We start from the raw sequence: 16,619 nt of genomic DNA, 5'->3' as shown, positions 1-16,619 counted from the left end.
AATCCGCAGACACTCAGTTTCTTTATCTATACTTGTCTTAACGTTGTAACCGCTGGTTACAATATTGATTGTTGGCTTTGCCAAAATGAAAAAAAAAACTCTAGAGTTGCTCAATTAGTTCCACCAATCCATCTTAAGTCCTACCCTAGCTATACAGTACTGTCAACTGTGTGAGTGGTAGTCCTCCAAGTCTGACGTTTACGTCTGGGACGGAGGAGTCACTCCTGCAGGAACACTCTCAGTAGGGTACTCAATCACAACGGTGTGATCAAGTAATGTCGCGCAACATGTCATTCATCGCTGTTGCAGTCATGGGAAGGGCTGCCAAAAGTGGACAAGGTAAATGTCAGATCGGGTGACATCGCGAAAATTTAGGTTTACTCGGTATCATCCGGCCTTAGCCACACTCAGCTACCGCCAAGAACATTCTTTCTGCTCCCAACGCCCGAAGAAATCAGAAGTGCGCGCGGTTTTACTGAAATTAATGTAAAGTCTTTTTGTATTTTTGTTAAGTGGTGTCAAATGTTCTTATGATGTTTTTGTTGTAGATCAGATTAGCAGATTAAAAATGAGGCGAATATACATAGTGATAATTAAATCGGGTCAAGTGAATTAAAAGGTGTTAGTACGGTTAGTTGTCATAAAATTATTAAACTGTATTATCTTAGGGCTAATCGTTAAAATTAAATATATTGTTAAACAGTGTTCCCAATACGAAAAGCATGACATGGAAAGCACGGAACATACAATTTAAAAAAGAGTCAAAAAGGTAAAATTATAAAATGAAACGGGTAAAACGTTGGTGTAGGTTCAGGTTGTAAAAACACGTGACACATACGCTAATTTCTACTTGGCAGGTCCCCAGTGGACCTTTTTGTTTCCGGCTTCGGACTTCGTCCGAAGAATATTTTCACAGGAGAGATTCCTCGACCGCCTACTACGCAGCGGACAGATCATGATCGGGAGTGCCGTGAGTCCCTGCAACCAGAACCGAAGGTTGGACGTGCTAGACAATCCGTCACCATATTGTCGTCAGCATCTTCAACAAGGATCGGTAACCAGTTCGTTTCCGGTCAATACCACAACCACGATAATCGACACCCCGGAAGGATCGAAGCGTCCACTATAAGCGGTCACAGATCCGCCATTGCTGTTCTCGTCGGCTATACGCTATGCCGCCATCGCACACCCTACACCAACAAATAAAATCCGCAAGTAGAAATAGGATACTGTGACGTCACTTAGATTTAAGGAAATGTGTTAGGGTAAAATAAATTGTACATATAATTAAGAATTGAGCTTCGTTCAAGATTAACATTGTCCGTATATTTACACCACAATTTGATTCGAGCTCTGGACTCGAAAGGAGTCGTCAGCCCTCGTCTTCAGGTGTTCTATTTGAAAGAAGGTTCAAGGTTTCGCTAGTGTGATCTGTTATGTATAGCGCGTACCTTTTGGGTCTTCACCTTGGTTGCCTGCAGCAACGAATGGTCCGTTTTCCCATAGTTCCCAACGTGAATGAGTCCCGTGGTGAGTATGTGTACGCACAAAACGAGTACCAGCATAATTCCCCTCCAACCACCTACTGAGCTGATCTAGAGGTTACAACGTTGAGCACAGATATCGGTTGCTAAGCATTGCGTGTATCCAGTTCGTGATATATGAAGGTACTCCATGACCTCGTGCTGCTTTCAAAATGGATTCGAAAGACACGTTGTCAAAAGCACCTTCAATATCGAGAAAAAACTCCTAAACTTGATTGGTTTTGTGCAAAAACTTATGCAATGTTGTAGACAACATTGTGTAACAGGGTGATAGTAGACTTCCCCCGCTGATATGCATGTTGCATTGCATGCAGCAGGTGCTTGCCCAAGCTAACATCCCGAATATAGTGGTCGATTAAACGTTTCACTGATTTGAGAAGGAAGGAGGTCAGACTGATCGGTCTAAAGCTCTTTGCCTCCTCATAAGTGACGCGGCAACCTTTGGGAATTAAACGCTAATGGAATGTATCCTGTTGCAAATCTACAAGTAAGAATCTTTTTTAAAAAATTCTTGAAGTGTTCATATTCTTTTTGCAGCAGAACTGGAATGATTCCATCATTTCTCGGAGACTTATACGGAGCAAAACTTTCAATCACCCATTTGATCGATTCGGTTGTCACAATTCTACGAGCAAATGCCCAAGAATCAGAACTACTTAAATAAAACTCAGGGGCAGTCGTTAGTCGTACAGCCTGGAAAGTGTGTGTCAAAAAGACACTCGAGTATGTACTACATCTTCGTCAGACGAGTATTCACCATTAGCAGCTCTAATTGAACAGACATAAAAAGTCTTTCGATTTCGAAAGTAACGTATTCAATTTCGTTGATTTGTGCAAAGGCTTTTCCAACCACTTCGCTCAAAGGATCGAAGGGCATTTCTGTATGCTTTGCGAGCCAACTTAAATGCCTCCGACCCGTCCCTGCGTCTGCGATTCCAAGCTCTTCTACATAACCTTATGAGTCGAACAAGTTCGGTATTCCAACAAGGTGTTCCTCTAGAAGCACACATAACTCGAAGCGGACAAGCCTCTTGGTATGCTGCTACTATGAGTGAGCTTGTTTTATCCTCGACCTCACCCATGTCACTTGGAGATTAAAGCCCTCTTCGTAGAGGTCCCAGTTTGTAGATTTGGGATTACGATATGTGACGATATCTAGCGAGACGTTTAAATGATCAAAGACGATGCACTTATGATCAGACAACGGTTCGCGCTCGTTAGGTATGAACCAGTTTACCAACTCATGCGTAATACTGTCACAGCAGAGAGTTACATCTAACACCTCTTCTCTGCCAGCTTGTGATTTTAGATTCTGGCTTGAACTATCGACCTTTACGTTCAACAGTTCCAAATTACCCGATAAAATTGGGAAGTCAACGTTGTCATCCACAATACTCATACATCCTGTAAATAGCTAAAGTGCATGATATGTTCAGCTCGATTATGAAGCTGCGTCGAAACCAAAACTGATATACCGGGAATTATATATCTTCAAGCAACCCTTTTTTACGAAATCTCCTGAGCAGTTCCGACTCCTCGCCTACTCTGCTCGACAAACTTTTCCAGTTTCTTCTGTCTGTCAAACTTTTCCCGTTAATGCAGCTCCGACCGACCGACTGCCGCCGTACCATCCGAGTGCGATTTGCGATGCAAGGCGAGAAACCTAACCTCATTTTGAGGTTATGAAAGCAAACATAACCAATTAATGAAGCTGCGAAACGTGATGCGATTGCAGTTTCAGTCAGTTCCTTTATAGCATAGGCTTAGCAGTAGCAGTCAGTCAGTCAATGAGGAGGGTGCCGATGGTGCAGAGGCGAATGTGAGGTGAAAGTTTATCCTGCTACACCTTCTGCGTGCTTCGTCGTCAAACAATATAAGAAATGAAATAGTTTCAGCACTCGTCACGTTGATCCAGCAGAACAGATTCACGTGACCTGTCGTTATGATACACCTGCTGGGAAGCAACGATGTGCACCGATTCGTCTCAGTCTTTTTCTGTGTGTCTGTGTTTGTATCTACGGCACACAGATGGCGCCCCGGTCTAGCTTTGTGTTCCGGAAGCACTTGGATTACCATGTTGTTTCCTTTCCCCCATCCAGCTGGAACTGGTTGTATAATGGCATACTCATTGCACAGCAGCACACTGTCTAAACCCGTTTTTCATCATTATTACAAGTTTTTCGATGTTTCCCATGGCTGAAAGCTACAATGTGTTTCACGCATGTGATGACTTCGATTCGGTTGTTGAAAGGCAGCGGCAATACAAGATCTTTTTTTGGGGGAATTGAAACCGATCGATAAAGTTATCTGTTCAAAATCCTATCTGTCCCATCGATTCTCTATTCTACTAGGGAAACCCAACGAAATGATAGCTGTCCCGCCCAATGCAATATATTCAGGTTGATAAAACGCTGCAATTACCGCGGACAGAGGTCAAACGTTGTCTGCCTTTATACACGATTACAACGGCCACTACACAATGTCAATTGGAACCAACCTTTTTTTTTGTTTGAAATGGTTCTCAAGGCTGACATCCAGTTCGTTTGCCGCCTCATCAACTTGGCTCTTTCGATTGTATTTATAAATTGCTTTAAACATACATGTTTTCATTCGATGGAACTCGGAAGGGGGCCTTCCACTCTTTATTTCGGTGTTATCAGTTTGAAGTAGCCATGTAGACAGGTTTGTGTGCAAAATGCAATCCCAACTGCAGGTTCACCCGCGTGCGGTCGAATGACATTAATTTAATTTGTATTTATTTCCTGAATGGGATTTTCAATGTGATTCTGGATGGTATGCAATTTATTAAAATTAAATTCTAGATTTGTCGGTTCAATCGTTTTAACGAACGATCCTATTGTTATTGTTCACTAATAGAATAGGGTTTAAAATTTTCGCGGATCATTCGAGCTGTTGATTCTGGGTCAAACAATACTGTTATTGATTCGAGTTGGCAACTTTGACAAATGAACTACTGGTTTAAAATCAAAGTTGGCCATTTTTAATGATGCACTAGTTTAGTTGCTTAGCATTTATGGATCCTTTTCAAACGTGCGCCAGTGAATGTTTAAATAGTTTATTTTCACTATTTAAATGACAATTAAACAACACTTGAGCAGTTCCTTGTTTATATTCGACCATCCCGCTTTCCAGATCCCATGGATCAAACCAGCAAACTAACACAATCTAAAAATAAACTACACGTGATCGCGACTTTTCCCCCCAACTATCTAGGTCTCATTCGGACTAAAGCAGGCTTCACGAGGAACAGCGATTTATGTTCTCACTGTGGACTAAAAATTTTCAATCGTATAATAATGATGGCGGATGGCTGCACGTCCGATATTCTACACGTTAGACCCGTGGAGTGCATGTTAGGTCCATCCAGTAGTGTATCGTTTTGATGGAGCTTCTGCTCGATAGCAGTAGTAGGCTTGTTTTGTACAGATATCTGTATAGAGCAAAGGTGAACAACACTGAACGACGCAGCCATAGTGGAGCGTAAGACGGATGGGCGTTGCACACTGGGCCACAGATGGAATCTAGCGAGACAAAATTAATAGATTTTTGAGTTTACGGGTTTTAAAAAATGAAAAAATAATAAATACTCTTAAAATGGAATAATAAAAGCACTGAATAAAAAATTTCTTTAGCTACATTCGACGTTTGCCAGATTTGAAATATGTTATAATGAAATAAGCCAGAATTATGTCAAAAAATATATGCACATTATAAAGTAATTGATGTTGCGATTCAAATTTTAAACTATTTTTTCTCGAAATCAATACGATATCACTTAGTCCGGTCTGACTTAACACCGACCAAGGGAATAACAATTTGGTGTCTTCTACTTAGTTTATCGAGTAGGCTGTCGACATTTTGATTTCGACGTGCACACCATTTTCAAAAACAAATTTTCGAAATTATTCAGACGTATGGTCGAAATAAATGTTTACTGCGTCGACGAGATACACAAAAAAGGATATCTTGCTTTGGAGTGAAATAAAATAAATAACAATAATTATGACTATTTTTGCATTGTGCATGTACTGCCAACTTGCCCCGCGTGCGTTATCACCAACTTACCCCAGCCGCATATTTTATATAAAACTAGCTGACCCGGCAAACTTAGTCCTGCCCGTAATAGTATTCATGATTGAAATTAATTCGAGCATTCATGATATCAACAATTTGAAGAACAAATCACGCAGATCCATCATGCTGTTCTTTAGTGATGCGCGGTATTACCTACGCCAACTTTATTTTATATATATAAAAATATGAAAAACGACTTTTGTTTGCGGTTAGGTGTAATATCTATACGGATCCTGCAAGCTCTTTTCGAGCATTCTCAGGAAATATAATCATCCGCGAAATAGATTAAAACTCTTCATAAATAACACAAAATGTTAAAAATTACGAAAATTTCGTTATTATGTTTGTGTTAACCTTGTAAATCACACTGGTTGGCAGTGGTATAATGAAAAAAAGTTTTCCGCGTATGGTCCAATCACCTCATGCAAACAACTTAATCTCGGGATGTAGTAGGTGTTAGCTCTACTGATTTGCCGATGTCCATTTCAGAATGACATTTCGAGGTTAGCTACGCTCATTTATAATACGTGTACCACTATTATACCAGTATTATAATCAAACTTTCGATTCCTTAGGGATGGGCGATACTAGTATCGATACTGACGGTATTGATACTTTTCTACAAAGTATCGAGTATTTTTGTATCGATACTTCCAGGTGCCAAAAAGTATCGGTATCGATACTTTCTAAACGATACTCGGGTATGGTATCGTTAGATTTCTTTTTCTTTCTCTCTTTTATATATTTGTCATTTACATATCAGCAAAAATAAAAGTCACACGGACAGAACATGATTCGCAAAACTCGCTTCAAATATTTTGGAAAATAAATATTGGATATAAATTTAAAATATAAAAATCAAGCTGAGGATCTGTAAGGCTGTTCGCAACGCTGATGTATTCTATATGGGCTGTTCTATTCACTGACTAAAACAGATCGATCGTAATGCTGAGATGCAGTTTTTTTTCGAGCACTTTGTTGGATTAAAACAGCTCGACTATTGTGTTATAAATTTTCCACAATTTGAAACATGAATAGAATAGGGTTCTTAATTTTTTCATTAGTATGTGTGATGACTGACAGCAGAAAAAACAATATGTGTCATATAAATGACGAACAATAAAAAAAAATCAAATGAACAACATTTAGAACAGGTGGCTGAATCATCGCATTCGGAACACCATGTTCTAGATATATTTTGACAGATCCAAATTATTCAACGGCTTGTCATTTTGAAACAAATTTACATCACAGCATTGCAAATAGCCGGATTAAAAAAACCTACTTTTTTGCATTTTCAATTCTACAGACTGCAATTATTCCTGCAGTATGCCAACAATTAGATAGAAGTGTAGTCCAGGATATGCTAAACAACTTTGCCGAAGCATGTATGGTGTTAGAATGTCTCTAAAACAAGTTATAGCTGTTCAAAGTTTGATAGATCGAAATAAATGTCAAAAATCATTTTTTGCCAACACTGCGGGTGTACCAATACTATTTCATATAACATACCAACATTACATCATATATTTTAGATTTACCACATTGGTACTTTAGGATGATTTATTCAAAAACCTCAGCTCAATTTCACGGGCGTAGGTAGTTGAGGAATATGGCGTAGAGAGGGGTGGGGGGGAGCGGTTTCGTCTTCAATATATAAAAAAATCGAACTGAAATATTGTCGAGTTGGAACGTTCAGATGAATTATTTTAAAACAAGGTTTTACCATACTAAATTTCTATACAAATTTCAAACGCAATGCGCTACGCCGAGTCAAAACCAATCGACCCCAAATTTTGCACAGTTATTTGGGACCCCAAAAGGAACTAAAAAAAGTGATGTGCTCGGTTGATGTGGTTATGATTACGTTTTTCCATATAACAATGCCCCACCCTAATATAATACCTTGATTTAATATTAGCAATGCACAGTGTTTTAAAACGTCGTTTTCGTGCTCAAAATTAATAGCGTCTAAACCGTTTATTTTAGAGGTATAGTTTGTTCGGAGAAGTTGTTGTTCTTATGATTGCGCATCCACAGGAGTATACCGTTCAGTGATTAATTCACCTATAAGTGATATACGAAATTTATTTTCCGAACTAATTAAGATAGAGGCTCTGTGTCTTCGGCAAAGTTGTAGCAAATGTTACTACAAAAGAAATTGCTGAAGACACCATATATATATATATATATATATATATATATATATATATATATATATATATATATATATATATATATATATATATATATATATATATATATATATATATATATATATATATATATATATATATATATATATATATATATATATATATATATATATATATATATATATATATATAGCTTTAGTAGTTTACGAGTTATGGAACATATTATATGGAAGACCCTTTAAAATTAGTTTTTTCATGATAACTTTTTTAGACATTCTCGTATCTTCTTGGAATCTTTCACAAAGTTATTTGCGGCATCGAAACACATATTTTTGCCAAACATAGTTAGTTCCTATCTGTTGAATTTAAAAAGATATTCCAAATTTTTGGGGTAACTTCCACCTTAAAAAACTCGTTAAGGAGCAAAAAGGAGCAAACAACATCATAACATACTGAAAGTACTAGCTTTTTACTTTAATATAGTCGCCCAATTGTTAGTCGACACGATTCTCCCCGAGTGTTATGTTCAAAACAATATCCCATCGCAGTGGTATAAAATGAAATATTCAAGCGCACATGGTGGTATAAAATCATGAAAAGGCTGACATTGATCTTTTTGTGTTTTGATTCTAGGGGTTTTGAATTTGAAAAATCTCTTTAGGAAAATGTACAGTTTTAACACATCGTTGTTCCAACTACATCTCAGAAATTCAACATGGCTAAGCGATCTACTTGCGCAAACTTAGTAGCTTACACCACATTTATCGCTCGCTTACTCCAGAACCGAATCCTGGTAAATACAATATACACCAAGCTTTCGGCGGCCTTTGACAAACTCAACCACCAAATTGCCATTACTAAATAAAAACGACTCGGATTTTGCGGCAATGAATAATAGTGGTTAAAATTTGATCGGACATAAAATGCCTGTCTAAATAGAGAATCATATATCTCTATTCTTTGACGGTACGTCCGGTGTACCTCAAGGCAGCCATTTGGGACCTTATATGTTTCTTTTATATCTAAGCGAGTCTCTCCGGTGCTTTCTTTCTGCCATCTTAGTTAAACACGTTCTCTGATTGGTTCACTATCAACAGGATGATTTGAAATGCTTCCAGTGACTACGTTTGCACGAAAACAATTATACAATCTTGCAAACTTCATTGAGGAAGGAAACCATGATTAATGATTTAAAGGTTCCACTCGATTGCAAACTTTCATTTGCTTCCGATTCATTGAAGTTGTTAACAAGTCTAGGGTTTTGTTTTAGAGTTATTAGAGAATATTACTAACGTACAATGCTTAAAAATGTCGTACTGCCCTCTTGTTTGTTTTGCACTTGGATATCGTGCAGTTGTGTTTGGACTTCAGGACAATCAGAATTAATTTATCGTAAATTTGTGCGTGTCGCCACCTGCCTTGGAGCGACCCTCAGCCTTCCTAGATACAAAGATCGCTGCGACCATTGGCCTTGAAACACTATTTTTGCGTCGGGATATAGTCAATGCGTCTTTTGTGCCTGACTTGTTATTGTCTTGCCAAGACTATTCTGACTTATTTCGTCTTCTCAACCCATAAATTCGTCAGCGTAACTTTCATTCCTACTGTACTATCCATCTTCCTGTGACTCGTACAAATTATACAAAAAAAAGAATCCGTCAACAGTATGTGTTTAATGAATGCTATGAAGTGTTTTATTACAATTTTTCTCGCCCTGCTCTGAAGATTTTATGAATGTTAGGAACGTTCTACATTATACAACATGTAAACTAGTGTTCAAGAAGTGTTAAGTTCAAGCAGTGTTAAGTGTTTATTATTTGGTTTATTTGTTAACTTTTGATACTTTGAAAAGATAGGGGTTTGCGCCTACGGGAAGAGAAGTTTTGAAATTCCATTTCCGTGAGCTTTTCCTTCTCAATCTCAAGTAATAATTGAATAACTAAAAAACTAACCACTTTTCGTTACATAAAATTCAACATTTGCAAAGTAAATAACCATATAGAAACTAAAGCCGTAGGTCTACGTCACCAAATAACATTAAATCACTAGCGGTAAATTTGTGCAAATGCAATCTTCGTTCATCGAGGATTACAAAAGCGCGCATTGTGGGTGCGAGATACAAGCGTGACAAATTTCAAATTTTATATTTGTTTCAAAGTTTCCAGTGTGTTACCCTCTCAAATATTTTCAATATTCAACCTATACTGCCCATGTCATTCACCGGCCCTGAACACTTGCAATTTTGTACACAGGTGAAAATTTGATGATGTTCATGGAAATTCTCACTACATGCATCATTCCCACACTTTTCGCCACACGTTCCACAGTGGACCATATTTCTACAACGGTTGGTTGTGTATCCCAATTGTGTGTAATACAGACAGTTCACGACCCGTAGCCTGATGTAGGTCGGCAATCCAATTTAGGTCGCCCAAAGAGAGTTTTATTTGGGGTATGATTTCATTGAATCCCCCGCGCTTATTTCAGAATGTATGCGCAATCTGGCTAACGTAAAGGGACTCTATAATAGAAAACCCTGTACTTCTGCAGATCTTCGCACTTCATACTCTCATCGATCAATACACCCTTGCTTTCGACTTCGTGAGCATGGATGTAGACGTGAAAGTCTTTTTTTCTTCGAGAAGTATTTGTCTTTATTTGATGTTTTTGGTTCAAGAGGTATAAGCTTTACACACTTTTCCGAATTAATAAACTGTCTATGCATTACCGAGGATTTTTTTCTTTCTCAATTATGTCAGCGCTCAGCTACGGAAAAATAATGAGGGGGTTGTGTGATTGTAGCCATTTAAAGGTTATTTGAGTAATATTATTAACTTACCGGTAATTCTTAATATAAAAATTTGGACTAAATTTTAAACTATTAAAGATAGAGTGCTACTTTATTTAGGCTGCTTGCTATGCTGATATATACTTTAAGGCTGTTCTATTTTAAATCTCCCAAAAAAACAGATCAATTGTAGTGTACATCAGTTTACTAGTTACAAATTTAGAACAGATTGACTGTTTTGATGTATTTTTACACATTATAAGAATGCTACTATGTTTTAATTGTCGCAAGGTTCTACTGTATAGATTTTGTTGGCTATTTTCGGCATATTTAAGACTAAGAGAAAGCGATGCGATGAAATTAAAAGACGGATTGGAATTCTAGAGCGAATCAGTTATATACATAGAACGGAATACTAGGAATAGGCAGGTTCATGATAGAGAGGAAATGTGAAGAAACCTTTGCCTTCTGATGGTAGGAGCTGGGCGTTCCACCCATATTTACCGCACGGTATATTGCTTTAATTTCTCTTAGTCTTAAATTTTCCTAAAATAGCCAACAAAATCGATACACATTATGAGAATGAAACTTTGAAACAGATTTACTTCATAGCATAGGACACAGCTTTATGTATTTTTTAATGCAGTAGATCATATCAAACTGCAAACAAGATAAGAGAAAAAGGAAACCTTTGGAAATTTTGCTGTAATTTTGAAAGACCATACGAATTGTCGATTAAACGACTACAGTAGAATTTCGTTCTAATAGTGGTGATAATGAAATAGTGGTCAAAGCTAGTGCCATCGTCGGGCTTTGACATTTGTACACTAGTGCTCTATAACAGCATTAGTAACGCTAGAACGGGCTGTCAATCTCTACATAGTAACAGCTTAATATTTCACCTTTTCTGGCATAATGCCAGCATTACATCAGAATACAGGGCTTAACTGCTATTTAAGGCTGCCTTGAGTACGATTCAAACGATACATCAGGCTTCCGTCACCGGTAGGGAACGTCAAGATTAGTTACATGCATTTAAATGGAAGCATTCACACACAACATCAACGGCACGAAACGTTTTGACGTACGGCATGTATGGACGGGCGCAAGAGTAACGTATTAAACTTATCCTGACGGAACGGTGATGTTCCGTTGACGTTGACGGAAGCTGATGTATCGTCTGAATCGTCCTTTATATGTAGATCTAAAGCAGATATTACGGTACGTTATAATTCTTATTGGGTTATTGAGTTTACGTCTGATTTACCGTGTGACTGAAAACTATTGTAACTACTGTACTCGTTTCAGTGGACTAGACTGATGTCCTATACTAACAAACAAATTCAAAACAAATCAAATTCACTTATAGGTCATACAACTTATCACAAAACTGCTTCCTGCATTTTAGCAAATTTAACTCATTGGAGCTTTCATTCTACTTTATTCACTTCACGACCGCAAGTTCGGTGCTATGCCACCCGGCAACAAACTGATACGTTTAATTCATTTATCTTTAGACGCAGACGCATTCTCGAATTGATATGATATTACACGTTGTAATATTCAAACATTACCGTTTTGTACTTTACTGCTTTCGTTGGAAGCATCTTGAAGAAATTCACATGACGATAATGAAATAAATAATAATTTTTCTACTTGAAAAGTTTTCACACGCGAAGCACAGAGCTCTCGCATTATTCACAATGGTTATCCGCTACAATTCAGATCGCGCTGATACTTGGAACAATTTGTTGCCTTATGCTATAATTCACCCTAAGGAGGAAAATTTGGTAAAAACCAAAATTTCTCACTAGGGTGAAAATTTGTTGGTAAAAGTTGGTAAGTCTTTGTACAGGAGGGCACAAATCCTTATTTCATACTATGTTGCGTTTCAGCTTCGCCTCATCAGAAACCGACACTAACTTATTGCCGGAATAGATTAGCGCCGGCTTGACGCAAATCCCTTAAAACTAAAACACTTTCGGCATAAACAGAACTTCTGCTCGAACGGGACATCACGTTTGATCAGTCGTTCGATTGAAACACATAGTGTGTTTTAGTTTTAAGGGATTTGCGTCAAGCCGGCGCTAATCTATTCCGACAATAAGTTAGTGTCGGTTTCTGATGAGGCGAAGCCGAAACGCAACATAGTATGAATTTGTTGCCGGTTTGGATTAGTTGAAGGTTTGGCAAAATAAATTTTTGCATTGATTAGGTTTAATTTTTTCTGCAACCAGACAACTTGGAATAGTTCACTGGTTGTTTTAAATTCTGTTCTCAACTAATTCTTTTGGTTGATTGATAAAAACGGGTCATTACTGTATCGTAAATTTTGTTTTAGTATATTTTGAAACAATTGAAAATAACTTATTTTTAGTTCAATTACTTGCTTTGTATCTTGCAAGCAGTAGTCCGTGGAATTTTGATGTCATTGGAAATATTATATCTTGTTTTAGATAAACAATTTTCATATGCGCTGAACTAAATTTTTCTCGCGAACACTTACATTAGGGCATCGCAAAGGCCCCCCTCCCTCTCATATTGAGACGAATGTCAAAGTAAGCTCAGATGCCAAATTTCACATCATTTGGACAATTCTAGCTTCCCGCCCACTTCGCTAGAAACTTTTGAAATTGGTACTATGGAAAAATATGGAGGAAAAATATATTAAATGCTATAACTAGCAAGAAAATTACAATTTATACCTCTTTTTAAAGGAAATAACCTTAGTATTGGAATAAAGATATTCCTGTTCCTAGAAAATACGGGAAAGTGAGATACTGGGTCATTTTGGCCCTAAAATACTATATTTTTTAAATTTTTCTGTTCCGTGACGCCATACATATTTAACAGTTTTTTCTAATGTGAAAAAATTTCAGAAATCGAACAGAACCTTTTGGACCTTTGTCCGAATACGAGAAGTTGGGGTTATAGGGCCTTTTGTCATTTATATTAAATTTTATCATTTTCTCGTGCATATATCTCTATTATTCTTCATTCAATTTTAATAAATTGTACCTTGTTGAACGTGGAAAATTCTTAGGAATACAACAATAATAAATTCGTTTGCGTTAAAATCCAAAAATATCAAATTTTTTAACATCAACTCTACAAACCACATTTTTTTCATTAAATGTCCTAATACCTCAATTTCACCTATTTTTCCAGGTATGAAACTTTTCTCATGTTATTCCTAAGCGTATTTTTCGCTATAAGTAATAAATTAAATAAGAATTTTGTTGTTAAATGGAGTTAATATGTGCGATTTTATGATAAAAATGTGAAATCGAGACTATATGTCAGATAATTTGCTGTTCCGGATAAACTCATCTGTCCAACTTCTTGTATCCCGGCGAGCGATTCAGGTCTACCTGGCGAATCGGCGACTTCTTCTGTGTCAGGTAAAGCCAAGAATGGTATATGTCCTTCCGAAGCAATACAAGATGCTGCACCCCCTCAATGTAAATTTCACTTACAGTCTGCTGATGAACACAACTCTACCGCCGCTGTGAATCTTCAATGTCAAAAACAAAATTTGGATCCCATCGTAACGAGCTCGTCTCTTCACAGCACACTCGGCTCTACAACGATCACAGAAGGACTAAGCACTCTATGCTATGCTGGTATGACTCATCGCACCCTGGGACGCACTGCAGCTAGCACTATGGAAGCCCTTGATCCCCCTGCCACAGTCGAGCCATTGCAGCCAGCGTTCACCAGTCGTCACGGTCCTGTGTGCAGGAGTGGTGAAGGGGTCTTCCAAATCGATACCAACGACAATCAATCGCGGCATTCAAACCTACAAATATATTACCAGAATGCCGGTGGTATGAATTCAGTAATCGAAGATTATCTGGTAGCAAGTTCAGATGAATGCTTCGACATAATCGCCCTCACAGAGACGTGGCTTAGCGATAGCACTCTGTCAGTGCAAGCATTTGGTGCCAACTACGATGTTTTCCGAACTGATCGCAGCTCACGCAACAGTCTCAAGGCTACCGGCGGCGGGGTACTTGTGGCTATCCATCGTCGATTGAAAGCGCAACTGATTGACGATACTTTGGGGGTCTGTGTCGAGCAGGTGTGGGTGCGAATCAAACTGGCTGGCTACGCACTTTATCTTTGCGTGGTTTATCTTCCACCGGATCGCACTCGCGATTCGACATTGATTGATTCACATACTGAGTCACTGGAACGGATTTCCGCTCAAGCAAGCCCGTTGATGAGATCCTGATTGTTGGTGATTTCAATTTCTCCGGATTAAAATGGCGCTCTGCTTCTGACGGATTTATGTTCGCTGATCCCGAAATGTCATCTTTTCATGCTGGTATCACCAGTTTGCTTGACTGCTACAGTCTAAATCTGCTGCGCCAAACGAATAATGTGGTGAACGAGAACAACAGAATCCTTGATCTCTGTTTTTCGAGCAAATCTGACTACGCGCCAAAAGTTACCGCAGCACCGTTCCCCCTGGTAAAGACTGTTAGACACCACCCTCCCCTGCATATATTGCTTGAAGCCATTCGAGTGAAGCATGACTGCAATGCTTCTGACACCGTCAGCTATAATTTTAGAAAAGCCAACTATAATAGCATTATTGACTTCCTGTCGAATATCCACTGGACTGAAATTCTCGACAATGATGATGTCAACGTTGCAGTGCAGACCTTCTCCAATGTTATGAGCTATGCTATCGATCGCTATGTACCCAAAAGAAGTGGCCTTCAATCTAAGCACCCAGCGTGGCACACTGCCGAGCTGAGACGGTTAAAAGCGACTAAAAGAGCCGCTCTGAAGAAGTACTCCAAGTTTGGGGGCTACGTGCTGCGACATCACTACGTTCATGTTAACCAAGTCTATAAAAAGACATCGAAGCGTTGCCATGCCGATTACTTGCGAAACGTGCAACGTAAGTTGAAGTCCGAACCTAAAACATTCTGGAAGCATGTAAACGAGCAAAGAAAGGAATCCGGGTTGCCTTCAACGATGAGCTATGGAGGACGTATGAGCTCTAGTTTACAGGAGATCTGCCAACTATTCTCTGAAAAGTTCGCGAGTGTTTTCTCCAACGAGAAGTTGACACCGACCCAGGCTTCACGCGCGGCTCTCAATATACCTCAATCATACCAGTCTTTGAACTCTATCAATATCGACAATAATATGGTACAACTGGCGGTTAGGAAAATGAAGGCTTCAACCTCGGCAGGCCCAGATGGTATACCAACTATTATTCTAAAAAAATGCTCTGCCGGTCTAATTGAACCTCTTTGTCATCTGTTTCAATTGTCGCTAACAACCGGAGTATTTCCCGAACTCTGGAAATCCTCCTTCATGTTTCCAGTTCACAAAAAAGGTGATAAAAAGGTAGTTGACAACTACCGTGGTATTACAACGCTAAGCGCAGTTCCTAAGCTGTTTGAAATGGCTGTGTTGGAACCCATCTCCAGCCACTGCAAACAGTATATCTCCGAGACTCAGCATGGATTTATGCCGAAACGTTCAACATCTACGAATCTTCTGTCGTTCACAACATATGTTACAGATGCTATGTCGGACGGCCTTCAAACTGACGTTATCTACACGGACCTTTCAGCTGCTTTTGACAAAATAAATCACGCTATTGCAGTGGCAAAATTGGATAGACTCGGCTTTGGTACTAATATTCTCCGTTGGATGCAATCGTATCTCAGTGATCGTCGTCTAGCAGTCAAGATAGGTGATTGTGTATCCGAAGAGTTCTGTGCTTCATCTGGTATTCCGCAAGGCAGCCATCTCGGTCCATTGATTTTTCTTCTGTATTTCAACGACGTTAACTTTTGTTTAGAAGGACCACGGTTGTCTTTCGCCGACGACCTCAAGTTATACCATAGAATCCGGAATACTCATGATGCAGCTTTCCTTCAACGCCAACTGGAAACCTTTGCGGAATGGTGCGAGATCAACCGAATGACCCTAAACCCCAAGAAATGTACGGTCATTACGTTCTCGAGGAAAAAAACGCCAATTCGATTCGATTACTGTCTAGCTGAATCCACA

The 16,619-nt window shown here is 38.7% G+C and overlaps 1 long non-coding RNA gene across 1 annotated transcript; it reads left to right on the top strand.

Annotated features, from left to right (window-relative positions):
• The first annotated feature begins 201 nt into the window (after positions 1-201).
• On the top strand, positions 202-1,219 carry LOC131694020 (uncharacterized). Its single transcript, XR_009306377.1, has 4 exons — positions 202-486; positions 549-630; positions 704-769; positions 858-1,219. It is a non-coding gene; the product is annotated as an uncharacterized LOC131694020 (long non-coding RNA).
• The last annotated feature ends 15,400 nt before the right edge of the window (positions 1,220-16,619 follow it).

Source organism: Topomyia yanbarensis, chromosome 3 (genome assembly GCF_030247195.1).
Source record: "Topomyia yanbarensis strain Yona2022 chromosome 3, ASM3024719v1, whole genome shotgun sequence".
Taxonomy (NCBI): Eukaryota; Metazoa; Arthropoda; class Insecta; order Diptera; family Culicidae; genus Topomyia; species Topomyia yanbarensis.
This window is presented reverse-complemented; position numbering and strand designations above follow the sequence as displayed.